This window comes from Rhineura floridana, chromosome 1, assembly GCF_030035675.1.
Source record: "Rhineura floridana isolate rRhiFlo1 chromosome 1, rRhiFlo1.hap2, whole genome shotgun sequence".
Taxonomy (NCBI): domain Eukaryota; kingdom Metazoa; phylum Chordata; class Lepidosauria; order Squamata; family Rhineuridae; genus Rhineura; species Rhineura floridana.
Genome location: NC_084480.1, coordinates 39,135,011 through 39,162,787, shown reverse-complemented (window position 1 = coordinate 39,162,787; position 27,777 = coordinate 39,135,011). Strand labels below are relative to the sequence as shown.

Below are 27,777 nucleotides of genomic sequence, written 5' to 3'. Positions count from 1 at the left end.
GACCCCGTGCGACAATGAGCAAGAGGGTGAAGCTCAATCAAGCAGGGCCAATTAAACCTTACCCCACAACAAGAAGAGAAGAGTACTAGTAGTGGGAGACTCCCTACTGCGTGGGATCGAAACCCAAGTATGCCGAGAAGATCCATGGACTTGCCAGGTATGCTGTCTACCAGGAGGACGGATTAGAGATGCGATGGAAGGGTTGCCATCACTCATCAAGCCGACCAACAGGTATCCCTTTCTCCTCATCCATGTAGGAACAAACAATACTGCCAAATGGAGCTATGAAGAAATCACATCAGACTTTGAAGCTCTGGGAAGGAAACTCAAGGACTTTGGGGCCCAGATGTGAGAGGTGGTGCCGACGTGAGAGATTTGGATTCTGGGCCCATGGGCTATGCTTCTTGGAAGATGGACTGCTGGCAAGTGATGGGTTGCATCTCACAAGGACTGGGAAGAATGTGTTTGGCCACAGCATGGAGAAGTTCATCAGGAGGGCTTTAAACTGAATCCTAAGGGGAAGGGAGACTTAAACTTGGTGGTAACGACTGATGAAGGCTTGTGCACAGTAACGGGAACAGAGAGATCGGCTCTAACAGGGCCCAGTAACAGTCCTCAGAAAAATGTAGTAAGGAAGCCAAGCCATAAATCACATGACCTTTGATGTCTGTATACTAATGCACAGAGCATGGGAAACAAGCAAGACAAACTTTAACTCTTAATACAGGAGGGCAATTACTACTTGATAGATATAACTGAAACTTGGTGGGATGACTCCCATGACTGGAATACAGCAATTGAAGGATATAACTTGTTCAAAAAGAACAGAAGGAATAAAAAGGGAGGTGGAGTCGTGCCTATATGTTAAAAATATATATCCCTGCAGAGAAATACAGGAAGATGAGCTTGGGAGCTCCACCGAGAGTATCTGGATTAAAGTTAATGAGGCAAGTAATAAAAGGAATGTGGTGCTTGGAGTCTATTACCAACCAGCCAATCAAGGAGAAGACGAGAATGTAACTTTTGCAAAGCAAATTGCCAATGTTTTGAGGAGGCATGATGTAGTAGTAATGGGGGATTCTGCCAAACACGCCCCCTCCAAGAAATGTCTGACTTGTGTTGAAGATAACTTTCTCCTACAGAAAGTGGAGGAAGCAACAAGAGGATCAGCTATCCTGGTCTTGATTCTAACTAATAGAGATGATTTGGTGTATGAAGTGGTAGTTACGGGAACTCTGGGGGAAAGTGACCACATCATACTTGAATTCTTGATTTTAACAGAAGCAAAAGCTGAGAGTAGCCATATGCGCACCTTGGACTTCAGGAAAGCTGATTTTAATAAACTCAGAATGATTGTAAGTATGGTTCCATGGCAAGCCACCCTAATGAGAAAAGAAGTCCAAGATGGGTGGGAGTTTTTAAAAAAGGAAATTTGGGAAACAACAGAAGAAGCCAATGTGGCTTCACAAAAAGTTTAGAGATGACCTCAAAAAACCAAAAAAGGACACATACAGGAAGTGGGAAGAAGGCCAGGCCACAAAGGAAGAGTACAGGTAGGTATCATGGAATTGCCAGGATGGCGTCAGGAAGGCTCAAGCTGAGAAAGAGCTGAGGTTAGCGACGGATGCTAAAAGATACAAAAAAGCTTTCTTCAGGTACGTCCATAGTAAAAGACGGAGAAAAGAAACAGTGGCACAGCCACTCGATGAGGATGGCAAAATGATAACAGATGACAAAGAAAAGGCAGAAGTGCTCAATTCCAACTTTGGCTCAGTCTTCTCCCAAAAAAGGGTCTGTGACCCTCCCGGGAAACATGAAATAGAGGGGGCAGGATTGGAGCTTGAGATTGATAGACAAACGGTCAAGGAATACCTAATCACTTTGAATGAGTTCAAATCGGCAGGGCCTGATAAACTGCATCCTAGAATATTGAAGGAACTGGCTGAAGAATTCTCAGAACCGCTGTCTGTTACCTTTGCGAAATCATGGAGGAGTGGCGAAGTGCCAGATGACCGGATGAGAGCTAATGTTGTCCCTATCTTCAAAAAGGGCAAGAAGAAGGAACCGGGGAACTACAGACTAGTCAGCCTAACATCAATCCCTGGAAAAACTCTGGAGCAGATTATAAAGCAGTCAATCTGTAATCACTTTGAAAACAATGCAGTGATTACTAGGAGCCAACATGGATTTATGAAGAACAAATCCTGCCAAACTAATCTTATCTCATTTTTTGACTGAGTAACCTCCCTTGTAGACTTGTGGGAATGCTGTGGACATAATATATCTCAACTTCAGCAAAGCTTTTGACAAAGTGCCCCATGATATTCTGATTAGCCAGCTAGCTCAATGTGGGCTGGATGAAACAACTATCAGGTGGATCCACAGTTGGCTCCAGACTCGTACTCAACGAGTGCTTATCAATGGTTCCTTCTCAAACTGGGGGGAGGTAATGAGCGGGGGTACAGCAGGGCTTGATCCTGAGCTCAGTGCTCTTCAACATTTTTATTAATAAATTTGAATTAGGAGGTGCAAGAAATGCTTATCAAATTTGCAGATGATACAAAATTGTGAGGGATAGCTAATACTTTCGAAGAGAAACAAAATTCAAAGGAATCTTGATAGGCTGGAGCATTGGGCTAAAAACAACAATGAAATTCAACAGGGATAAGTGCTTTGTCCGTGTATCTGGCAGTCATAAAAGCCCCCAAAGTTATGTGTAGGTCACCAGAAAATGCAAAGGCTTCTGATTCTCAACTTGTTTCCCATGGATGGAAAAGTAGTGTGATAATTAGTGTTTTCAATCCAGTTGGTTTATTGCTTGTAGAGTTGCCATAATGCTATACTAATGGTGATTTTCAGACTTTCCACCTTTTCGTTGTCAGCTAATCTGCCAAGAAGCCAGTTCTGGAACAGATTCTAGGGCATATACAGTTGACCACTGGACGTTTTGAGTCTTCCAGTTCTATTGAGCAATTTTTGTCATGCATTTGTAAACTTCTACACGGTTTTTTTTATGTTTTGTTTTGTTTTTACGATCAAGTAGTATATATTTTGTTTAATAAAATAAATTTTAATAGGGAAAATTTCTAGTAGAAACAGGCTGAGTACATGAAAATGCTGGTGAAGGAGCAAAGACATTAAGGCTGAAATCTTGTATTGCCTCATCTGGAGCTAAGACCCACTGATCTAAGTATACATGTACAGGAGTCAAGAGGTTAATCAAAGACCATCTTTGTTTGTTGATTGTACTGTGAGGTGAAAATCAAGGACTACATGCTGGAAAGGTGGCATGCCCCATATGGTCAAGGGCAGAGGTGAGGAGAAAATAGCTGGGTTCTATTGGTAGATCAGTGGATGATTTACTGGTTTTTGGCTTTCAATGGTTAAACGTTGCAATAATCACTCCCCCTCCCAAATAAGTTCGGCTATTAGAGTATGTAGATATGAACTTGTGTGTGCAAGTCATTCCATGGGTTCAGGTCAAGCTCATGGAGTGAATTTGTTTCCTGGTGCTGCTGCTTTTGCCACTACTTTGCACCTCAGGATTCTGGTAAAAGTAGATTTCACAAACATGGCCTGAACTCTGTTCATGCCTGGTTTATGGTCATTCTTAGCTTCTGAATTCCGTCACAAGATTCTCTCCTTATGGAATGCAAATATATAGGTATTCTTTAGATTGCATGGATTTGATCAAGGTGAGACAAGTATAAGCCATTTTTTTACAGACTTGTCTCATGGTATTGCAAGGTCACACAAGCAACTTTAGGTTATGTTATGTATTAGAATTATATAGGTTAGTTTGCATGAAGCAGAGAAATGATGGGAAGCAAACACTGCTAACTACAAGCTCTTGAGCAAGAAATGTACATATCTCATATTATACCAACTTCTACATTCATTGGCTTTCCAGGAAATGGCCCAATTTCTCAACCATTCAATTCCCCACCTATAGCCAGGACAAATGATGTTCCTGGAAACCATAAGATAATCTTTTTACCAAATGTGTCTCCAAGTTAAAGCAAACTTTGATTATAACTGAACTGTAGGCCTCATGTACTCCAATCTCAGCGTCCTGCGAGCCTTTTCGGATAAATGTGTAAGTCAGATTAGACTTGTCAGGAGATCACAAGTTTTTGATATGAAATAGAATATGAATATATGGCGAAGGGATGCTAGTCCAGACCCACATTCCTATTGTGTAATCTTAGCTTCCACATTGCCTACTTCAACACAACTTAGCCACTGGCCTGAATTTGAGGAGTGACATACATATTGTATTCATAAAGGTATCTGTTGAAACTGGTCAGGAAACTCCTTATGTTGTCCATATTACTATATGTATTAGTTTTACAACACAGATGACATCTTGGAGACAATAGCTTCACTTCTCATTCTTTTGCTTGATGGTTGGTAAATAGAAACTGGGTATTCTACCCATTCTTAGTAGTGTCCGTTATCAGTAAATGTGTACATTTAAGTTAGTGGGGAAGCAAATAAAGAGGCTGTATTGAGCAATCACCCAATGGTGGAAGGAAACCACTTCTGTTTAGATAGTTTTGTAATGCATGTTTGTGTGTACATCAACATGAGTGCATAAAAGGGGCCTCCCATCACTTTGAGTTGAAGAAATGTGTGCCTTTGGTCCACAAAGGAGGAAAGAGCTAGTTCTAAGGTTAGTGAAGATTATTATCTTCTGGGCACACTTGTCATTCAAATGATGAAACCTTGTCAAAGTAGATCTTTGCAAGAAGGCATCTCACTCTTGGCAAGTATTGCTTACCTATGAATTACTATTTAGTCCCTTAGTTTTGGGTATTACAAATGTGCTCATGGTATGCTATACTGTGTGCTCACAGAGGTGTGGGAGCCACTTTACTTTGGTGTGAGTATTCTAACCATGACGGCAGGGCTGATTCTGTTAGGCTTTCCTGCTCTATCTGCTTTGGGCATCACAACATAGGACGCTTCTGTGCATGCTGTGTGTGAGGCAGACGAGGAATATGACTGTTTGCATTATGGGGAGAGAAGCCTCTTTCTGGGCAGACTTGACATTGATTTAGTCTGATTGCAGCAATGCTGTGGAGGGGGCAGAATGGTTTCCTAGGTGGCCAAGTATGAAGCCAGTTATGAGGGTAAAACTTGGGGAACAGCTGCAGCACTGGGGGACTGGAGAAGACCTGCCCTGGGAGGGAGTACCTGAGCATTTGGGTGCTTGCTTGCTCACTCCTCTGGGTTGCTGTCTCTTGAGACAGCTGAGGTCCCAGGTAAGGACTGCGAGGACTGGGACCCCTTGCCTGACCCTGACTCCAGAGAGAGGCTGCAGTCAGTCTTGTAGCCTCTTGCATCAGCTCCTGACTGGGTCAGGGACCATAAAAGCCTGGCTGCTCTTGAGTGGCAGGTCTGCCACTACCAAAGGGGTGACACCAAAGGGAGTTTTCCCTTGGGAAGTCCCGAGGGTACTGCCCCATTCTATTTTTTAAAAAACCCAATCTAGAGGAGATTGGTAGTGGAGAAGGGCATATAGCACATGAGTTGTTCCTGCACAGGGTAAGAGCCTGCGCAGTGAACTGAACGATAGGAGAAAGTAGCCAGATGCTTTCAGAGTGAGAGTCTGCAATTGGCAGAATGCTGACCCTCCCTGGGTGTGAGACTGGGAAGGGGGGGTAGATGTGTCTTGTATGAAAGTTATTAAGTGGGTCTGACTGTTCCCAATTCTCTCAGAGGTCTACTGGGATAACTGGTTCAGGTAGGTTTTGTTGGTGGGCTCTTGTTGGGTCTATATCAGGTATTTAGGAGGAGTCTTAGTACAGAGGAATATGGTGATGCCACCCCAATTTCAGTGCTTATGGGTAGAAGGAGGTATAGCCATGGAGCCGTGGTGAACTACAATAGAAAATGAGGGCAAAGCTATTGACGCCTTGTTCCTCTCTCCTACTCCTCTCATGGATGGGTTCCTTGTTGCTCATCTGCTGCCCCCACTGCCCTGGTGTGCTGTTGTTTAACACCAGATCAGTACACAATAAGACCACACTCACCCATGATTTGATTATAGATAAAGGTGCTGATTTGGTGTGGGTTACCAAGACCTGGGTGGGTGAGATGTGAGGAGTTGATCTGACCCAGCTTTGCCCTCCTGGATACTAGGTGCAACACCAGCACAGGCTGCAGAGATGGGGGGGGGAGAGGAGTTACTGTGGTCTACAGAACTTCAATCTCTGTCACCAGGAAACCACTCTGTCTTGGATCTGGCTGTAAGGGCCTGCACCTGGTGTCGGGCCAAGGAGTCAGTAAACTAGGGTTGCTAGTGTCAAGATATGGGGGTGTGGATGTCACCCCATTGTCATGGTCAGACCACTTCCTAGTGAAGTTTAGACTTACGGCTGTGATCCTCCCTTCAGGGGTGGTGGAAGTTTAGACTTACGGCTCTGATCCTCCCCTGCAGGGCTGGTGGACAGATTAAGATGGTCCACCCGTGGAGACCAGTGGAATCCACTGGATTCCTGAATGCCCTGGGGGAGTTCCCAGTAGATAGAGCAGGTGACTCTGTTGAAGCTCTTGTCACGCTGTAGAACAGCGAGGTGCATCAGGCTCTTAACATGGTTGCCCCTGAGCGCTCTCTCTGGCATTGTGGAGCCCAGTTTGCACCTTGGTACATCAGTGAGATAAGGGCAATGAAACAGGCTGGACGACATATTAAGTGCAAGTGGCGAAAAACCTTCTGTGAGGCTGATTGAGCATGAGTAAAACATCATAACTGGGCCTACTGTGTGGCAGTGAGGGCGGCAAAGAAGGCCCTCTTCTCTGCCACCATCTTATCCTCAAGTAGTTATCCACTGGAGCTTTTCCATATTGTCAGAGGTCTGTTGACATCAACTCCAGGAAATGCCGTTTTAGACCCTTTGGAGGCCCATTGTGAATTGTTTGCAAGGCACTGTGAATTGTTTGCAAAGCATTTTGAGGGTAAGGTTGCTCGCCTCTGTAGCAATCTTGATGCCCCATCCACATCTACTGTAGTCCCCAGTGAGATGTCCAGTGCAACGTCTGCTGCAACATCTTGGGATCAGTTTCAGTTGATGTAGCCTGATGACATGGACAAGGTGCTCATGACGATGTGGCCAACAATGTGTCCTCTTGACCTTTGCCCTTCTTGGCTTATTTAAAGCTTGCCGAGGGGATCCAGGGTTTGGTCAATGCTTGCTGAGGGAGATCCTGGGTATGGATCCAGAGTATGGTCAACACATCGTTGTGGGAGGGGGTGGTTCCAGCCACCCTGAGAGAGTTGGTGATCCGACCACTCCTGAAAAATCCCACCCTGGACTCATTGGCTTGTGAAAAGTACCACTTGGTCGCAAATACCCCCTTTTTAGGAAGGTGATCAAGAGGGCTGTATTGCAGCAATTGCAAGTACACTTGGATGAAACAGATTATCTTGACCCATTCCAGTCTGGGTTCAGGCCTGGTTATGGGACTGAATCAGCCTTGATCACCCCAATGGATCTGCCTTGATCACCTTTATTGGTAGAAGGACAGGAAGAGTGCAACCCTGTTATTCTTACTTGATCTCTCGGTGGCTTTTGATACCATTGACCATGGTATCTTTCTGGCCCGACTTAGTGAGATGGGTATCAGAGGCGCTGTTTTACAGTGGTCCAGGGTCTCTTCGCACTCTATTTCTCTGTAACATCTGAATTGAGAGAGGCCAAGCAATCTGTGGACTGCTGCCTGGACTCAGTAGTGGGCTAGATGAGGGCCAATAAACTGAGTCTGAATCTCAGCAAGACGGAGACACTGTGGGTTGGTGGTTCCCAGGTTTGGATAATTGGTCAGTTGCCTGCTTTGGATGGGGTCGTAGTTCCTCTGAAAGAGCAGGTCCATAGTCTGGGGGTGCTCCTGGTTCCATCTTTGTCGCTAGAGGCCCAGGGGACCTCCGTGGCTAGGAGTGCCTTTTACCAGCTTTAGCTAGTAAGACAGCTACGGCTATTTCTGGACTTGGATAGCCTGACAGTCTGGAGGTGCTCCTGGATCCATCTTTGTCGCTAGAAGCCCAGGTGACCTCAGTGGTTAGGAGTGCCTTTTACCAGCTTGGCTGGTAAGACAGCTGTGGCTGTTTCTGGACCAGGATAGCCTGACCACTGTTGTCTTGATTACTGTAATGCACTCAGTGTGGGGCTGCCCTTGAGGCTGGTCCAGAAGCTGCAGCTGGTACAAAATACAGTAGAGAAACTGCTCACTGGGGCAGGGTGTCGCCGGCATGTCAACCCCCTGCTGAATGAATTGCACTGGCTACCTATTAGCTACTGGGCTAAGTTGAAGGTTCTAGTTTTGGTATACAAAGCCATATACAGCTTGGGACTAGGATACCTGAAAGATTGTATTACCCCTTACATATCCAGTTGATCACTGTGCTCTGCAGGTACCATCTTATCAGGAGGGCTCTTCCGCTCAATATAGGAAGCAGACTTTTAGTGTAGTGGCACCGACACTTTGGGATTCCTTCCCCTTAAATATTAGACAGGCGCCATTTCTGTTATCTTTTTGGTGCCTACAGAAGACCTTCCTCTTTCAACAAGCCTTTTAAGCAGAGACCTTATCCCAGTTTGCGTCTGTGCTGGTCAATTGTTTTTTAATGCATTTTTAAAGCTTTTTAAAAAAATCAACAACACATTTTTCAAATCAAATCAAATTTTATTATGCGGTCATAATATAAAACGGAGCTCATAGGTGTTAAACAAAAGATTGATTAGCTAAGAGGAGGGGATCTTCATACGAATCAGTTGGGCGGCGAAGATGAACTTGGCAACCGATAGAGTTGTTGGTTTATCTAGGCCGGCCAAAAGGTGTTGCAGTAATACGGTTTTGGGCCTGCCGGGAAGATTTTTTAAAATAGGGTTTAAGTACCTGAAGTGTTCAGTGCAATAATAGGAGCAGACGAAGAAGACATGGGACAAAGACTTGACATCTGCATTCTTGCAGGGGCATAAACTAAGTTCTAGGGGTGTGCCCTAGAGTGAGGAAGAAATACAGTTAAATCGGGCCCTAGAGAAAGCATGGCGAAGTTTGGGTGTGGTCAAGTATTCCAGATAAGGGGCAGGGTTGGGAAAGGTAAAATTTAAGCCAGAGTAAATAGGGGAGCAAGTTTTGGTGGCATTGGTCATCGAACTTTGGTGGTAGATGTCCTTAATCCGAGTCTCGATGGTCCATCTGGCTGTCTCAGGATCCAGTGAAGAAAGGTAGTCTACTGAGAAGCCCAGGGTGGCAAGTTTGGCGAGGAGAGCTTTGGACCATGAGCTGGAAAAGGCATCAAGCCAGAGGAAATGTAAGTATCCAGAAGGAGGGTTTGTGTAAGCTAGTTTAACCCAATATCTGAAAGTTAGAGCCCAAGCGTAGGATTCAAGTGAGGGCAGACCAGCCTCTAGCCTGAGGCCAGCAGCTGGGGCACATCGGGGAACTCCGAAAATTAATCTTAAAAAGGTTGATAAAATTGATTCAATTTTAGAGTTAAAACTTGGAGCCCAGAGGGGGACACCGTACAAAAGTTGAGGGAAAATTTTGGACTTAAAAACTTGGGAGGCAGCTGGTATGTACTGTCTGCCCCTGGTGTAGAAAAAACGGGAAATGGCTTTAGAAGTATTCTGGACAGTTTGGACCGCAGAGCATATGTGAGGGGACCAAGAAAGAGAGGAGTGGAACATGACCCCCAAATACCTATATTGCCTGACCTGGGCGATTTTTCAACCATTGATTGTCCACTCGGAAACCGAAAGGCGCCAAGAAAAAACTAGGATTTTGGTCTTATCAAAGTTTATGGATAATGAGTTTGTGGTACAATAGGCCATAAAGGCACGGAATAGCCTTCTTAGGCCTGTTTGGGACAGGGAGAGAAGAGCGGCATCGTCTGCGTAGAGCAGCAAGGGGCAGTTTTGGTCAGCCACCTTTGGGGGATGAAAAGCGGGAGAATGGCAACGTATACTAAGATTGTTTAGGAAGAGGTTAAAAAGTGCAGGGGCTAAAATACAGCCCTGTTTGACCTCGTTGGAGACAGGAATAGGGTTTGTTAATGTCCCATCGGCACCACAGCGGACGCGAATAGTTGTAGTTTGGTGGAGACAATATATAAGATAAAGGAGTCTCTTGACGATGTTAGATCAATAAAGTTTGGCCCAAAGTTTATCTCCTGGGATGGCGTCGAAAGCAGATTTAAGATCAACAAAGGCAATGAACGGGCCGTTACCCAGAGGGCCCATGTATTTTTCTGCCAAATGGTTTAATAGGATGCAGTGATCGATGGTAGATTTCCCTTTCCTAAAGCCTGTCTGTTCCCGGCCTATAACATTCTCCTCCTCAAGCCAGCAGGACAGATTTAAATTTAGATTGCTGGTGTAAACCTTTCCCACGACCGAAAGAAGGCTGATGGGCCTGTAATTCGATGGCTCATCTCTGGTTCCTTTCTTAAAAATAGGGATGACAATGGCCTCAAGCCAGGCCGCTGGAAAGTGGCCAGAGTTGTTGATCAGAGTAAATAGACTGGCCAGAAGGGGGCCCCACCAGGCTTGATGGGACTTCAGTAGTTCTGGAGGAATGGCGTCTAGGCCGGGAGCTTTGCCAGGTTTCAGAGCGCTGATCAGAGCCTTAATCTCACTCTGTGCAACAGGTGGCCAGGGAGGTAAAGCGGCACAGTCCACAGAGGGTAGATAAGTCAAAGTCTGATTATTTTGGGCTGCAAACAGGCCAGCAAAGTGCTGCTCCCAAATACTAGCAGGGATGTTGCAGGGAGTAGGATTGGGAGAAGTTAGGGCATCGGTAACAGGGGACCAGAAGGTTTTAGAGTTTTTAATTTGGGAAGCGTTTATCAAGGCTTTCCATCCATCGAGAGTTGCCTGTCTCTTTTTAATAGATATCAGGTATTTATAAACTGGGGTCGTCTGTGTGGATATGACCGGCGAACTCAACCAGATTTCTGAAATAAATTGACAAGGCAACTCCTCAATAACCAAATTCACAACTCCACCCAACCTAAAATTAGGTTCTCCATCCTTTTGCCCCTCCGAGCCTGGGAAACCAAGCACTTCTACTAGAACTCAGCTTAACTTCCTTTCTTGGAACATTACAGGATGGGCATCTAAGCAAGATAACCTAGAGATCCTTGCTTTTTTCAACAATTTTGAGATAATTTTCCTACAGAAAACTTGGTCTACTAAAAATCTCCTTCTAGACAGCTTTTCAACAATTGATCTCCCTGCTGGGCTCCCTAACAGGAAAGGCAGGCCTAAAGCTGGCTTGGCCATATTGTTATCTACCATTCTCCGTGCAAACATCAAAAAACTCCCTCCCTGTGGAAACTCTGCAATAGCCGCTCTAATGACTTTTCCATCTACTTCCCTCTTATTGATCAATGTTTACATTCCTCACTTTCCCTTCAGGAAAGAAACAACTTTAGCCTGGGAAGCTCTAGAACAACATACAGTGGACCTTGAATCCCTCTATCCCAGAGCCTTCCCTATAATAATGGGGGGTTTTAACGCAAGGATAGACCCCAATAACACCTCACTTTTTTCATCTGGTCTCTGGGCAGCTGCAGACACTGAAAATTTCATCTTTAAAAACGACTGGTCTTCTAAAGACCTTAAGGTGAACTATGGGGGAATTTGCCTAACTCGCCTGGTTGGCTGCTTTAATTTAGTAATCCTGAATGGTCACACACAGGTTGATAACAGTGCGGAATTCACCTTAGTCTTGGGCCGCGGTAATAGCATAGTTGATTATGTCCTGATTCCCCTTCCTTTGATTAACCTGATCTCCAATTTCACTGTGGGAAACAGACAAGATAGCGACCACCTTCCCTTAAATTTCTCTTTCCTGTTCCCTGAGAAAGACCTCTTGATAGCTAAATGCGACCCTGAGGACAAAATACCATCCCTTAAACATTGGAGAACTAAATGGTCAACAGGAATGTTACACAAGACACAAGACCACCTTTTATCTTGACTCCCCCCAGGGGTTGAGTCTTAAAAATTGTATAACAGATGCTCTGGACCCTTGCTCTGCTCTAACTGCCTACTCTTTACTGACCTCAGCTTTGAGCACAATTCTAAAATCTAAACCCTTGGTCTCCAAGCCACAATCTGCACTAGGCCTCCCCAGGTGGTTTGACAAAGCCTGCCTTGATGCCAAGCTAAACCTCAGAAAGACATATCTTCAGTATAGGAGGGAAAATTTAAACTCATTTCCTCCAGAATACTATACCATCAACAACACATTTTTAAAGCTTTTTAAAAAAAGGTTTTTAAGGATGTTTTGTTTTAATATGTTTTTAAGGATGTTTTTAAAATATATTTTAAAGTCTGTTTTTATGATGTTTTAGTGTTTTTAGTGCTTTTGTTTGCTGCCCTGGGTTCCTACTGGGAGGAAGGGTGCGATATAAATCCAAATAAATATCTTTTTATTTGTTTTTGTTCATGTTGGCGATCTGAGCCAGTGTGTTTGTGTAATTTGATTTTTGGAATGGGGGCTGTTCTAATTGGCAAAGCATGAGCAAAACATTCCCCAACATAAAACCAATGTCACCTTACAATAATTGATTTTGAGTTTCAGTGTTTCAGAATAAAATACCATACAGAACAAAATCACAATGTACCATTTGTAATTCAGTAATATGAGAGCATTTGTCAGGGGTCTGATTACTTTTGCAAGGCACTGTATATAATCCCCATGGCCAGCACTCACAAATTAGTTAGTGTCACAGGTGTCAGTCCTGCAGCTTCTCTGCAGGTCAGAGTACAGGTAGGTAAGGGAAGCTTTGAGTGCATACCCATGAAAAATAACTTGGCACACAGTATGTTTCATGCATTGTTAAAGGCTTTTTTAAAAAAACCCAAAACAATATTTTCATTTTGATGTTGAACTGAGCTAGTTCCAATCCCCACTCAGCAGTGAAGCTCATTCAGTGACCTTGGACCACTCATTGTCTCTCAGCCTAACCTACCTCACAGGGTTGTTGTGAGGATAAAATTGGGAGGGAGAGAACCGTATTTGTTTGACACCTTGAGCTCCTTGGAGGAAAGGTGGGATGTAAATAAACAAACAAATAAACAGATGCGTTCCTGTTGGCCCAGCAGTGTGGAAAAAATAGAGATTCCCTTACTAAACCTGTAAAGAAGAATGTAGAGGGAAAGAAAGTGGTGTAATGACTAGAGTGTTGGACTATGACTTGGGAGACCAGGGTTTGAATCCCCGCTCAGCCATGAAGCTCACTGGGCCAGTTACTGCCTCTCAATCTGACCTACCTCCTAGGGTTATTGTGAGGATAAAATGGGGAGGGAGCTCCTTGGAGAAAAAGGTGATATACAAATGTGATAAATAATGTTCATGGCAGTGTGTAATGTGTAGGGGTCACTATAATAATGACTTAAAAATACATCTAGATCCAATACGTAGTTAAAGTATGAGTTGCTCTTCTAACAGTTAAGAGCAAATAATTGTCTTTTTCATACTGCTTTATAGCTTATGTGTTGCTAGGTGATGGAATTCAATTTAAAACACTGGATTGCAAGATGTTTAACTTTACAACAGTTGTCCTCCTGCATTCTCTCACTAAATAAACTTGCTGAGTAACTCTGTTAAAAGCCTGGATAAAAATCCAAAGTAAGCACATCACACAAAGTGAGTAACTTTAAGGTCCTCTCATTTGTAATCTCTCTCTCTCTCTCCCCTCCCCCTTTCCTGCCCACATTACTTTATTTACAAAGAAACTTGATGTGTTCCTAGAACCTCAGTTTAGGCCGTAGCTACTTTAACCCTCTGCGTACTGTGTGAATATTTTTTAAGGAAGAGCCCTGGGTGTTTTTTGCTGCTTTTGCCTACATCTCTTTGGGAGGTGTTCTTGAGCACGGCTATTTTGTTATCCTAAAGAAAACAAAGTGGCTCATTTTACATATGTAAGAGAGCTTTTGAAAACTCTGCCAATGGCACTTCATCCTGCTGCTTGACAAACTGTCTTTTACACCTTTGGCATTCAGTAGGAGAAACTGCAGATCAGAAAAGGTACCGCCAGGGCCAAGAAGATGCCAGCATGGTTAACGAGCAAAGTCAAGGAAGCTCTTAGAGGCAAAAAGTCTTCCTTCAGAAAATGGAAGTCTTGTCCAAATGAAGAAAATAAAAAAGAACACAAACTCTGGCAAAAGAAATGCAAGAAGACAATAAGGGATGCTAAAAAAGAATTTGAGGAGCACATTGCTAAGAACATAAAAACCAACAACAAAAAATTCTATAAATACATTCAAAGCAGGAGACCATCTAGGGAGACAATTGGACCCTTGGATGATAAGGGAGCCAAAGGTGTACTAAAGAACGATAAGGAGATTGCAGAGAAGCTAAATGAATTCTTTGCATCTGTCTTCACAGTGGAAGATATAGGGCAGATCCCTGAACCTGAACTAACATTTGCAGGAAGGGATTCTGAGGAACTGAGACAAATAGTGGTAACGAGAGAGGAAGTTCTAAGCTTAATGGACAATATAAAAACTGACAAATCACCGGGCCCGGATGGCATCCACCCGAGAGTTCTCAAAGAACTCAAAGGTGAAATTGCTGATCTGCTAACTAAAATATGTAACTTGTCCCTTGGGTCCTCCTCCGTGCCTGAGGACTGGAAAGTGGCAAATGTAACGCCAATCTTCAAAAAGGGATCCAGAGGGGATCCCGGAAATTACAGGCCAGTTAGCTTAACTTCTGTCCCTGGAAAACTGGTAGAAAGTATGATTAAAGCTAGATTAACTAAGCACATAGAAGAACAAGCCTTGCTGAAGCAGAGCCAGCATGGCTTCTGCAAGGGAAAGTCCTGTCTCAGTAACCTATTAGAATTCTTTGAGAGTGTCAACAAGCATATAGATAGAGGTGATCCAGTGGACATAGTGTACTTAGACTTTCAAAAAGCGTTTGACAAGGTACCTCACCAAAGGCTTCTGAGGAAGCTTAGCAGTCATGGAATAAGAGGAGAGGTCCTCTTGTGGATAAGGAATTGGTTAAGAAGCAGAAAGCAGAGAGTAGGAATCAACGGACAGTTCTCCCAATGGAGGGCTGTAGAAAGTGGAGTCCCTCAAGGATCGGTATTGGGACCTGTACTTTTCAACTTGTTCATTAATGACCTAGAATTAGGAGTGAGCAGTGAAGTGGCCAAGTTTGCTGACGACACTAAATTGTTCAGGGTTGTTAAAACAAAAAGGGATTGTGAAGAGCTCCAAAAAGATCTCTCCAAACTGAGTGAATGGGCAGAAAAATGGCAAATGCAATTCAATATAAACAAGTGTAAAATTATGCATATTGGAGCAAAAAATCTTAATTTCACATATACGCTCATGGGGTCTGAATTGACGGTGACTGACCAGGAGAGAGACCTCGGGGTTGTAGTGGACAGCACAATGAAAATGTCGACCCAGTGTGCGGCAGCTGTGAAAAAGGCAAATTCCATGCTAGCAATAATTAGGAAAGGTATTGAAAATAAAACAGCCGATATCATAATGCCGTTGTATAAATCTATGGTGCGGCCGCATTTGGAATACTGTGTATAGTTCTGGTCGCCTCATCTCAAAAAGGATATTGTAGAGTTGGAAAAGGTTCAGAAGAGGGCAACCAGAATGATCAAGGGGATGGAGCGACTCCCTTACGAGGAAAGGTTGCAGCATTTGGGGCTTTTTAGTTTAGAGAAAAGGCGGGTCAGAGGAGACATGATAGAAGTGTATAAAATTATGCATGGCATTGAGAAAGTGGATAGAGAAAAGTTCTTCTCCCTCTCTCATAATACTAGAACTCGTGGACATTCAAAGAAGCTGAATGTTGGAAGATTCAGGACAGACAAAAGGAAGTACTTCTTTACTCAGCGCATAGTTAAACTATGGAATTTGCTCCCACAAGATGCAGTAATGGCCACCAGCTTGGACGGCTTTAAAAGAAGATTAGACAAATTCATGGAGGACAGGGCTATCAATGGCTACTAGCCATGATGGCTGTGCTGTGCCACCCTAGTCAGAGGCAGCATGCTTCTGAAAACCAGTTGCCGGAAGCCTCAGGAAGGGAGAGTGTTCTTGCACTCGGGTCCTGCTTGCGGGCTTCCCCCAGGCACCTGGTTGGCCACTGTGAGAACAGGATGCTGGACTAGATGGGCCACTGGCCTGATCCAGCAGGCTCTTCTTATGTTCTTATGTTCTTAAGTGCAGCAGCAAGATGTGAGGTGTAATGGTACAGCAGTGGGTGTTACACGCTCTGCAACTAATAAGAACAAAAGGGCATTTTGACTGCATGTGCCATTAGTCAAATGGTGCTGAAGGGTCCGTGGCCCCATTGTCTCCCTAGTGGTCTTGCTTTTGCTTCATACACATTTTTAAAAAAGAAAAATGCCTCTCAGTATTACCCATTCATTAGTTTGTGTCATCTCTTGCTTCAGTGTGCACAGCATCCCAAATGGCCACCTTACAGGCAAAACCCAAAACCACACACAGAGTAAAAATCAGCTGGGTTTTAATGACACGATCGTCCAGAATTGTAACTAAGAACTGGTGTCTGAGTTTTCAGTTTTCCTCTTCTCTTTTCCTTTTGTGTCATTTCTTCTAAACAGTAAGCCTCACAGCAGGGTGTGTCCCTTTTCTTTTAATTGATCTGTAGAGTGCTTTGGGAGCATTTTCATCTGAAAACCTGCATAGAAATTCCTTGAGTAGTAAGTCTAATCAGGAGGCTGGCACAGGTGGGCTGCACATAGGTTGCCTGGCCTGCATCTACAGAAGTTACAGGAGTACCACACAGGTGTTTGTGTTTTTCTTTGTGGGCCGAGGGTAGAGCTGGAGGAAGCACTGGCTACCAATATGTTTCCGGGCCAGATTCAAAGTGTTGGTTCTTACCTATAAAGCCCTTAACGGCATCGGACCGCAATACCTGGTGGAACGCCTCTCCCGCTATGTACCTACCCGTTTGCTACGCTTGATGTCGAAGGCCCTTCTCCGGGTCCCAACTCATAGGGAGGCCCGGAAAGCAATAACTAGATCTAGGGCCTTCTCAGTGGTGGCCCCCGAATTATGGAACGCCCTCCCTGACGAGATACGCCTGGCGCCTTCTTTGTTATCTTTTCAGCGCCAGGTAAAGACCTACCTCTTTGCCCAGGCATTTTAATTGTAATTGTAATTTTATTTTATTTTAATTTTGGTCTCAATCGTGTTTTTAAAATGTTTTTATTGTTATATTTTACCCACACTCACTTGTATTTTAATGTGGTTTTATTCTGCTGTACACCGCCCTGAGAGCTTGTCGCTATAGGGCGGTCTAAAAGTACAATAAATAAAAAATAAAATAAAATAAATAGGTGGCTGATGTTGGATTGCAGTTGCCCATTAATATCTCTGCAGTTGTGGGCCTTGCTTTGGGAGAATATCACATCTTTGCAGAGGTGGGGTAGTCTTGGTTGGAGGAGAGGACAAGGCATATATTACCAAGCATCTGTTGAGTTACCATGGGGAATTATTCTCCTTCTCTTCCTCTGAAAACTCATCCACAGTCTCATGAGAAAAAGGGTTTGTCTGTCTTCTGTGACTTCTAGAAGAGAAATGAATGTTTTGGATTAAAGGGGAAATGAATTTGAAAGGGAACTGGTTTTTAAGTAGATGTGAGGCACAGGAATGGTCATTCAGAGTTCTATTCTTGTGCTGGAATGCAAGAACAGCTCTGTTGGATCAGAAGAAGGGTTTGTCTAGTCTTACAATTCTACTCTTGCCATTTGCTAAGCAGGTATAGTACAAGGAATATGCAAAAGCAACTGCCAACCTCTGCTGAGTGTCCTTGGCATCTAACACTTTAAAACATACCCTCTCTGAATGTTGGTTTCCTTTAGCTGTCCTGACTGATGCCTAATACTGCATACTGCAGGAGTGTTAGATGACTTTGGGGTAGCTGGAAGGGAAGGTGTGGTGGGAATATTGGGCAGTGTGGGAGGGACATCTGGCACCCCGACTTTCTGGCATCAGTTGCAATCTGAACTTCTTTGTTCACAGTAGGCCTCAGCTGACTTTCATCTTTGTTATACAGCTGGAGGTTGTAGAAAATGGCCACGTCTCTGGCACTCTTACAAGTACCATATAATACTCATTCCGGATTTGTAAGAAATCAGTCTTTTAGTGAGGCAGCACCTACACCTTTCAACCCTGCCTATTGAAAGCTGGCAGACGCCTTTGCTGTACCATTTTTGGCATCCACTTAAAATATTTTTGTTTAGACAAGTCTATCCAGACATGTAAATGTTGACGTGTGTTAATCTTTTTAGTTTACTGTTAATTTTAATTATGCTTGAAATGTTTTAATTACTTGGTATTAACTGTTTTAATGAATATTTTTAATATTTCTTGTGATCTGCTTAGACGTTTTGTTACAATCCAAGTGGTATATAAATTTTGCTAAATAAATAAAATCTCTCTCTTGTGCTACATTCAAATTAACCTACGTGTACACTTAAAAAAAGAAACTATTGTAGAACAGAACCCTTGTTTTGTAAGCTATGCAGAGAGGTAAATATCTTAAAAACAGCAATTCTATGTATTGAATTCACTAAAGCTTAACTCCCAGGTAAGTGTGCATCGGATTGCAGCCTTGGTTTCTTGGCTTAATTTACAGTGCAGTGAGAACATCATTGTAGTGGGGAGAGAGGAATGGAAGGGATGATTTGGTATATTCATTTCAGCCAGCCATGCCTGTGGTTGATCTTTGTGTGTTTTCATCAAGAACATGTTTAAAACAGAGGCTGAACTTGAAATTTTGACATTTGCAGAAAGCTAAAAGATCTGATTGTGCCTTAAAATATATTTTAAAATAGATGGAGACATCATTAAGGCTACCTTGGCAACTTCTAAAATGGGCTTTTTCTATCAGAAGCAATTAATTTTTAAATTCCTTCCCAGTTATATGCATACAGAAAAACCTTTCTATATTGTTCATTCATATAAGTAAAAAGTAGGATATAGAATGGCAAATATCTTTGTGTGTGCCTTTTAAGAATGTTACTCCTTTTTTCTCCCCCCCCCCGAAAAATCCCTGTTCAATATATTAAATGAAATACTTTGCACCTTCTCTCCTGAGTCGTCATGAAGTTTACTTTGATAATCCTTTCCAGATTAACTGATTTTGAGTAGTATTCTGTTCCTGTAGGGTGCTCTTGTTTTTTTAAAATTAAATTTATATCCCTCCCTTCCTCCCAGAAGGAGCCAGGACGGCAAACAAAAACACTAAAAGCACTTTAAAACATCTTAAAAACAAAAGACTTTAAAACATATTAAAACATAACATCTTTAAAAACATACTAAAACAAAACATCTTTAAAAACATACTAAAACAAAACATCTTAAAAACATCTAAAAAACAATTCGATATAATCTAACCCCTGCCACTAATCCCCTCCATTCCACAATTCCCTCTCTCTTGTTTTTAACTGCATGCTATTAAAGCAAATGAGCACCAACAGTTTCTGCTCCAAGTCAGGTATTTTTCTTCTCTCATCCCAACTTCTCTGAAAACACCCAACGCCTCGTTAGTTTCCACTTCTTTTTTTTAAAGAAAGTTTTTTTGCATATAAGAACAATATGCAAAATATAAAGAGAAAATACTTAAATATGAACAGAAAAATTTGAATATTCAATATATAAATAACTTGCATAACCTGCTTATTTACCTATTGTTCATTTATCAAATCTATTAAGTAACGCTATTTCCCCTTCATTCAAATAGACATATATGTGTGTGTGTGAATTTGCAGACAGATCTGCACATATATGAACACATTAATATATGGTACATATATTACTATAATTTTTTTTAAAGATAATATATATATTAGTTTTCATGAGGAATTGGGTGGTGTGGGAACCCTTTAACAACCTAAGGTCTTCCTCAAGACTACACCCTTTCACCAAAGTTGCCCTGCAGGCCCATTTGCTTCCCATAATTTATTTTATTTTAACAAAATTAATATACCATTTGATTGTCTTGGATTGACAATTTTAATGTTTGTTTTGGTTTTTTTGTAACCTGCTTAGAGGTTTTGTGTACAGAGTTAAAAACAGGAATTCAAACTTTCAAAATGCAATTAAAATCAACAATAGCTAAAACAGACTAAAACACAAGTCAACATCTATATGTCTGGATAGGCTTGCCTGAATAAAAATGTTTTTTTAGCAAGCACCAATAAGAGTACAGCAAAGGTGCTTGTCTGATGTTTATAGGCAAGTTTCCAAAACATAGGTGCTTCATAATCATTGCATGATGCCAGCTATCTTCCTTGAGTTGTCTGTTCAGAAGCCAGACTTTGGTTCAGTCTCCTGGTTTTCATGCCCTGCTCAAACTTAGCCTGTAATTAAGCCCTAAGCACAGACAACTTGAAACAATCCCATATTCCTTCCTTGTTTATCTTACACTTCTGTTTCCCTTCTGTAACATCCAGTCTGAATAGGATTTCTGGAGAAAGCTTCCTTACAATTTTTAATACTTTGGTAGGTCCCAGAAATGGTGTTTCCCTGCTGTGGCTCTTGGATTCTCCCCATGGGCCAACATGGTTACCTACAATTTTTGCAAAGTTCCATAGGATATATTCTTCAACAGTGGTTTTGCAGAAAACAAGTGCTTCAAGATTTCTAAAAATCTCTCAGTTGTCAATGTTCGTAAGGTTATTTGTGCTTGGGCCTTCCTCCTTGATGCCTCATTTGCCAGAAGCCTGGTATTGCATGAAGAGATCCAAGGTGGTCCTGAATTCTTCATTGGTATAGCCTCTTATAGTATCTTTTGATATTTAAGCATGTTGTAATGTAGCACTAAAGAAGTGGCATGGCAGTGCAGCAACAGGAAATGGAGGTGCTTATGTAGATATGAATGAAGCAGAGACTGGTTCCTAAGGCTTTATTACCACCAACTTCTTCTGCGCACCTAGTTTTGAGTGCTGTGTGTGAAAGAGAGACACTAGTTTGAGGCATGGCCACCTTTGTTGGCATGAATTCTAGAGCAGTTTCTGGTTTTGTTTCCAGTATATCTGGTTTATAGTACATGTGCTTTAGATTCCAGATCTTTTTTTAAGGAACTTTACAGAAAGACCAGACATACATTCTATACAATTGAAAAATATTGTAGCATTTGGAAAGGGGTTTCTAATTAAGTGGGTTATCTGCAATCTTTCAAAAGGATCTGTTAAAACAATGGCAGGCAGATTTTACTTCGTCTGCTGACACAGTTTCAAAGTTTGTTCGCTTTTCCCCCTGTGAAAGTGTTCAATTCCTTACATGCTTGAATGTTGCTAGGCAATTGACTCTTTCATTTTACTTTGGCTACCGTTTGCTTTTTCGAAATTGGCATTGCTCATTTTTGCTATTAACTGTGTGACTAAAGCCAGTGGGGAGATGGTGGATGCAAATGGAGAAAACTGCCTGTTCTTCTGGCAGAAATGGAAGTTAGAAAAGTAGGTTTTGTTTTCTGGAGTTAGCTGTAGTATGTCCATATTTTGCCGTGCTCTGCGTAAATAAGGTAGCTGAGCTTGCTTTTAAAGCTCATGGAAAACTGAACTCTAATAATTCTAAGAATGCCCAGTGTGGTAAGATGTTTTCAGGGCTGCTATTCTTATTCCTCTCACCAGCAACTTCTGTTCACTGTAGTGATGTTTGTTTCCAACTGAATTGTACATCCAGTTTATTGCTCTTGAGCTGCCAAGAAAAGGCAACATGTTCAAAACTTGCACTTAGGCTAAACTTCAATCCCAACATTTTATAATTTAGTTAGCTAAAAAATTAGAGATGCAGTATTTACGCAGCTGTCATATACAGCAGCCTTCACCAACCTGGTACCCATGCTGGCTGGGCCTGTTGGAGAGGAGTTGTAGTTTGAAACATAGGAGTGCACTAGTTGTTGAAGGCTACTCTACAGACTTATTGGGGTGTAAGTCCATTGATTCAATGGGGCTTGCTTTGGAATAGACATGTATAGGATTAGAATGCCAATTTTCAATCAGTTAGATCATCAATTTAAAAAAGACTTTTAGTTCACTAAAAGGTGCACAGCAGATTTGTAGCATGTACCTGTGTATCCACTGTGGTGTCATCTGTACGTTGTTGGACCACAGTTTTCATTCGCCCAGCCAGAATGGCCAATGCTCAGAGCTGATAGAAGTTGTAGTCCAAGAGCATCTAGATGGAGCCAGGTTGGCTACCTCTAGTGCAGGTATGGGGAACCTTTGGCCCTCCAGGTGTTGCTGAACTACAACTCCCATCATCCCTGGCAATTGGCCATGCTTGCTATGGCTGATGGGAGTTGCAGATCAGCAACATTTGGAGGGGCCACAGGTTCCACACCCCTAAACTAGTGTGTGTGTGTGCGTGTGTGTGTGTGTGTACAGTTTTTAAAATCAGTGTGCATATAAGCAATATCAAAAGCAAGGAGAAGCAGCAGCTGTGTCTCTTTGCCTTGCCCCTCCTAGGCTGTGTTGTGGATTTGGCCCAGAGGGAGTGGAAAAGCAAATGAGCAGCAGCTATACTGGCAAGAAGATGAGCCCAATCAAAAGGTGGTGGTGGGGATTCGTCTTTACTAATATGGAAATTTAATAAATTAAAACGATATGCTTGATTTAAGATTTTATTTCATTGGGGGTGAGCCATGCTAAATATACATAAAACCCCACCTATCACAAAGGTGGAACATGCAATGTGAGAAGCATGAACTAGCGAAAGTTAGAAATTGTCAAGCAAGAAATGGAACTCATCAACATTACAATACTTGGCGTGAGTGAATTAAAACGGAGGAGTCCACCTCTTTTGGGGTTTCGAGCTTGCTGGATTCAATGCCTTCTTTCACTTATAGAGCAACTCCGCCACCAATACGTCCTGCCCTGTCCTTCCGATATAGTTTATATCCAGGGATAACCGTATCCCACTGGTTTTCTCCATTCCACCAGGTCTCCATTATGCTCACTATATCAATGCTCTCCTCTAAGACCAAGCACTCCAGTTCTCCCATCTTGGTTCGGAGGCTCCTAGCATTAGCGTACAGGCACTTGTAAGCAGTGTCTCTCTTCAAGTGTCTTTGGCACGTGTGGTTTGGCCTGTGGTAATTTTGCCCTTCTGAATTGATACCCTGTGCCCCTGCTCTCACAATGCCTACTTCTAGGCCTACCCCTTTTAAAATTTCATCATTTCTTTGGTCTGTATCCCAGGGGGGAGGTTTATTCTGAACTGGACCTTCCTCAGCTCCTGTCAGGTTTCCCCCCTCAGTCAGTTTAAAAGCTGCTCTGCTACCTTTTTAATTTTAAGTGCCAGCAGTCTGGTTCCATTCTGGTTCAAGTGGAGCCCGTCCCTTTTGTACAGGCCCGGCTTGTCCCAAAATGTTCCCCAGTGCCTAACAAATCCAAACCCTTCCACCCGACACCATCGTCTCATCCACGCATTGAGACTGCAGAGCTGGGCCTGTCTGGCTGGTCCTGCCCGTGGAACCGATAGCATTTCAGAGAAAGCCACCTTGGAGGTCCTGGATTTCAGCATCCTACCTAGCAACCTAAATTTTGCTTCCAGGACCTCACGGCTGCATTTCCCCATGTCATTGGTGCCAACGTGCACCATGGCCACTGACTCCTCCCCAGCACTGTCTACCAAACTATCTAAATGACGGGCAATATCCGCAGCCTTCACACCAGGCAGGCAAATCACCTTGCGGCCTGCATGCCCACCACACACCCCACTGTCTATGTTCCTAATGATTGAATCACCCACTACAAGGATCCCTCCACCCCCTGGAAATATATCCTCGGCACGAGAGGATAGCTGCTCATCCCCCAAGAAATGGGTCCTTTCTAAGGGATCGTTTCCCTTTCCCTCAGCTGGATGCTCTCGTTCCCTGAGACCATCGTTCTCCATGATAGCAGAAGAGCTATCATCCTTGGGGCACAGCTATAACGTCCCTGGAGGCCTCCTCCACACACCTCTCTGCCTCTCTCAGCTTTTCCAGGTCAGCCACCTTGGCCTCAAGGAAATTAAGTCGTTCCCAGAGAACGAGGAGCTCATTGCACCAAGAGCACACCCACAACTTCTGTCCAACAGGCAGATAGTCGTACATGCTGCAGGCAGTGCAAAACACTGGGAAGCCCCCACACCCCTGCTGGCTTCTTACCTGCATAGTTTTGTTTAAGGTTTATTACGTTAATGGGTTGGAAACTGCGGTTTAGTTGAGGTCAGGGAACAGATGGGCAGAGTGGGGGGCCCTGGCCTCCTCACCCTGCTGCCGAACTTGCTCTGCTGCTTAATTCGCCTTGACGCTTTGTCAGCTGGGGCCTTGATGCTTCGTCAGCTGGGGCTCCCTCTAGCTCACCCAGTAAAATATAATAAAGCCACTTTTCCTAAGATGTTCCCCCTGCTTACTTCTGAGACTCAGAGGCCAGCCTGAAAAGGTAGGCGTTGCAACACTTCCTGAAGTTAGCCAGGATTGCACTTTGAATTTGCCATGGAGGGAGTTTAATAATTGGGGAGAGCAATCTGATGCATAGATGGTAACAATATGGCCGAAGAGAAATCCTAACAGCGTAGAAAATGGTATGAGGGAGGCATTGATTTTGATGTGCTCATCAACTGCTTTTTCATCCAATGTCTGTCTCTGGACAAGTAGGGGTTTAAGTGAACAGGTGCAGGTTTCTCTTCACTTATAAGAGGCAACAATGTCTATCGGAATACTACTTTTAAACCTTCAGTCGCTTGTCTTATGATGTTGGGTGATAACAGATTTTTGGTATTGGAGTGATACCAAACACCGTGGCTGCGCAGTTGGCACTGACCTGTGACAGGGCCTTTTCAGTGGCAGTTCCCTTGCACTGGTGATTTGATGGCTGAAAGATACTATTCCTGGCAACCCTGAAATCACTGGTTGATAGAATACTTTTGAAGCTGTGTTTGAGAAAGTTTCTTTCTAAGCTGTGTTTTAAAAAGTTTTTATTATTGATGTGTTTGCCTCCCTGGATTCCTTTTGGTCAGAAGGGTAGGATGTAACTAGAAAGAAAGAAATTGGATGTTTTTTATTTAAAAACTTTTCACATACTGCTTTTTCATACAGAATTCAAAAACAGTTCAGAGATTCAAATAATATTAAAATAAACACCACAGCAAAAAAAAAAATACATAAAAGGGCCAAAGAAAGAGAAAGTTTCAAATGCCCACAGACTGAGAAGGGGGTTGGGCTCTGTCTTTGGGAAGATTAACAGGGAAGACTGTATGGATTGCTCTTGGTAAACAGTTTCATAACCTTGGGCAGCTATGGAGAAGGCCCTGTTCCTAATAGACGCAAGCTCAAACTAAGATTCATTGGCTGGTTTTTAAATGCTGGGGACCTCGTATGGGAAAAGGTACCCTGAGATAATCAGGGTTAAAATATATGGCCTTAAACGTAGGAAAACAAAAAGGATACATGCTCTGGCACAACTGGTAATGGACTGCTTTTTAAGCCCAATTCATTTATGAGAACTCTCCTTTGTCAGGAGCTACAGACTCTGTTCACTTTCTTCACTCCCACAAATTCTGGAACAAAGATATTTAAATAATAATAGTAATGGCATTCTCAGTGGGAATATTGGCTTGAGATTAAAATGACATGTGCATACATTATAAGAATAATTCGTTGTTTTTTTATATTTTTGTCCCTGAATTTGTTGGAATAAAGGAAGTGAATGGTGTTAGTAGCCCCTAGAGAAAGAGAGTTCTCCAAAACTTGTTGATCTTAATAAACAGGCCATTTTTGTTTCCTTATCTTGGTGCTTTGCGCCCTCCCCTTTGTCTTTAAGCTAAGGACCATTTTGAATTGTGCTCAGTGCAGAGGCTTCAAAATAGGTGAAATATCTTGACTTTAGTTTGAGAAGAATTTCAATGACACCCCTCAAAGGTGGGGCTAGCCATGCTGGTGGATGCAAGAATGTGCCTGTGTCTGGCTAGGAGCATCTCTGGAAAATGGGAAAGGACTACCCAACCCTCCCCTAGCATTTCTGGTTTGATCAGATTTAGAAACCACTTTCCTCCCACCCCTCCCCCTATAATAAAAAGAGAGAAAATGGGAGCCAGCCATGTGGCACCTCAGTAGCTATAAGAAGAGAGGGCAGCTGGTATCAGGCTTATGAGGTTTGTGAGAGCAGAAGGAAGGCAGCAGTAAGTAACATCAGCCCCCCTCGTTCCTGAGAAACAGCCATTGTCTGATTGGCTTGAGAGAAAGAGAAAGCTGTGCTGGAGAGTTGTGGAGGAGTGGCTGGCTGAATGAGTGTTGAACATTTGCTCCCACGTCCCTGTGATTGCTAGCTAGCTGAGTTAGGACAGATAAAGAAGAGAGCCAGCCATGAGCAGTGGATAAACCCTAAAAGGGTGACACCAAAGGGAGTATCACCTTTGGGGAGTCACAAAGGCAGGATCATGAGAGCAGGGCGTCAACAGTGGCATGTAGTTGTGGTAGACAAATGAAGGACCAGAGTGAGAGTCTGGAACTGGATTTGGGTTCCGAGTGAGAGGCAGGAACTGGGTGCAGGTGACAAAGTTTCCCTGAGTGAGAGATGGGAAGGTGGTTTTGAGTGAAGGTTTAGACTATCTACAGGTCGCTAATCTGGCCAAAACTTCTAGCATATGCATCATTCAATCCTGGTTCAATTTGCTCAGTAGCAACCCAGTGCAATGGGAGTAAAACATAATCACAGGAAAACTCACAAACTCAAAACTGTAACTGAAACAAATACACTGTTTAAGTTCTTTGCATGTTACACAGGTACTTACACTCTGAGCATAGAATACTCCTGTTAAGCAGGATAATGGCTACTTTATCTCTTGAATGCCTCCCTTCCCCAAATGAGGGGAGTAAGGTCATCTTGAGCTCTTCTCTGGGGGGACTGAGCAGATGCTTTGTGGTGGAGGGGAGCACAACAATAACAACAAAAGCATCATGTGCCTGGGTCACAGGAAACAGGTAGGAGAGGTATGGAATGGGAGATCATAGGAGAGTGAGGGGTAGACATAGCTACCGGGAAGGGCTGTAGCTCAGTGGCAGACCATCTGCCTTGCATGCAGAAGGTCCCAAGTTCAATCCACGACATCTCCAGATAGGGCTGGGAGGGTATCTTTGCCTTCGACCCTGGAGGGCTGCTCCCAGTCAGTGTAGACAATACTGAGTTAGATGGACCAATGGTCTGACTCAGTATAACATAGCTTTCTGTGTTGCTGTGGTATCTGTCACCCTTGCTCAGCCTCCCTCCAATAGAAACTTGGATAACCATGCTAACTTCCCCTCCCATCTGACAGTGCTGTTACTTAATGTCAGGTCAGTCAACAATAAAGCAATTCTCATCCATTATTTGATCTGTTCAGTTCAGTTATTGTAGCCTGTGCATGTGGACAGGACTAATCTAACATTCTCTTCTTGAGCAATGTGATCGACGGGGTGGTGGCTGGTCAGTTGCAAGTATGCCTTTAGGAAACAGACTATAGATCCATTCCAGCCTGGCTTCAGGCCTAGTTCTGGCACCAAAATAGCCTTGGTAGCCCTGATTAATTACCATTATTGGCCCTGTTTGTTCTCATTGACCTTTCAGTGGCTTTTGACACCATTGATAATTATGTTATTCTGGAGCACCTCAGGGATGGTTGTTGAAGACACTCTTGCTGGTTCCTTTTCTGCCTGCAGGGTTGCTACCAGAAACTAGTACCAGGAGTCAGTTGGTCGGCTCTGTGGCTTTTGAGCTGTGTGGTCCTGCAAGGGTCCATT

At 43.2% G+C, this 27,777-nt stretch overlaps 1 protein-coding gene across 2 annotated transcripts in view; it reads left to right on the top strand.

The window, feature by feature from the left end:
* ELOVL7 (ELOVL fatty acid elongase 7) overlaps positions 1-27,777 on the top strand; it is an 80,479-nt gene that overhangs the window by 14,305 nt on the left and 38,397 nt on the right. The gene's annotated exons all lie outside the window — the stretch shown is intronic.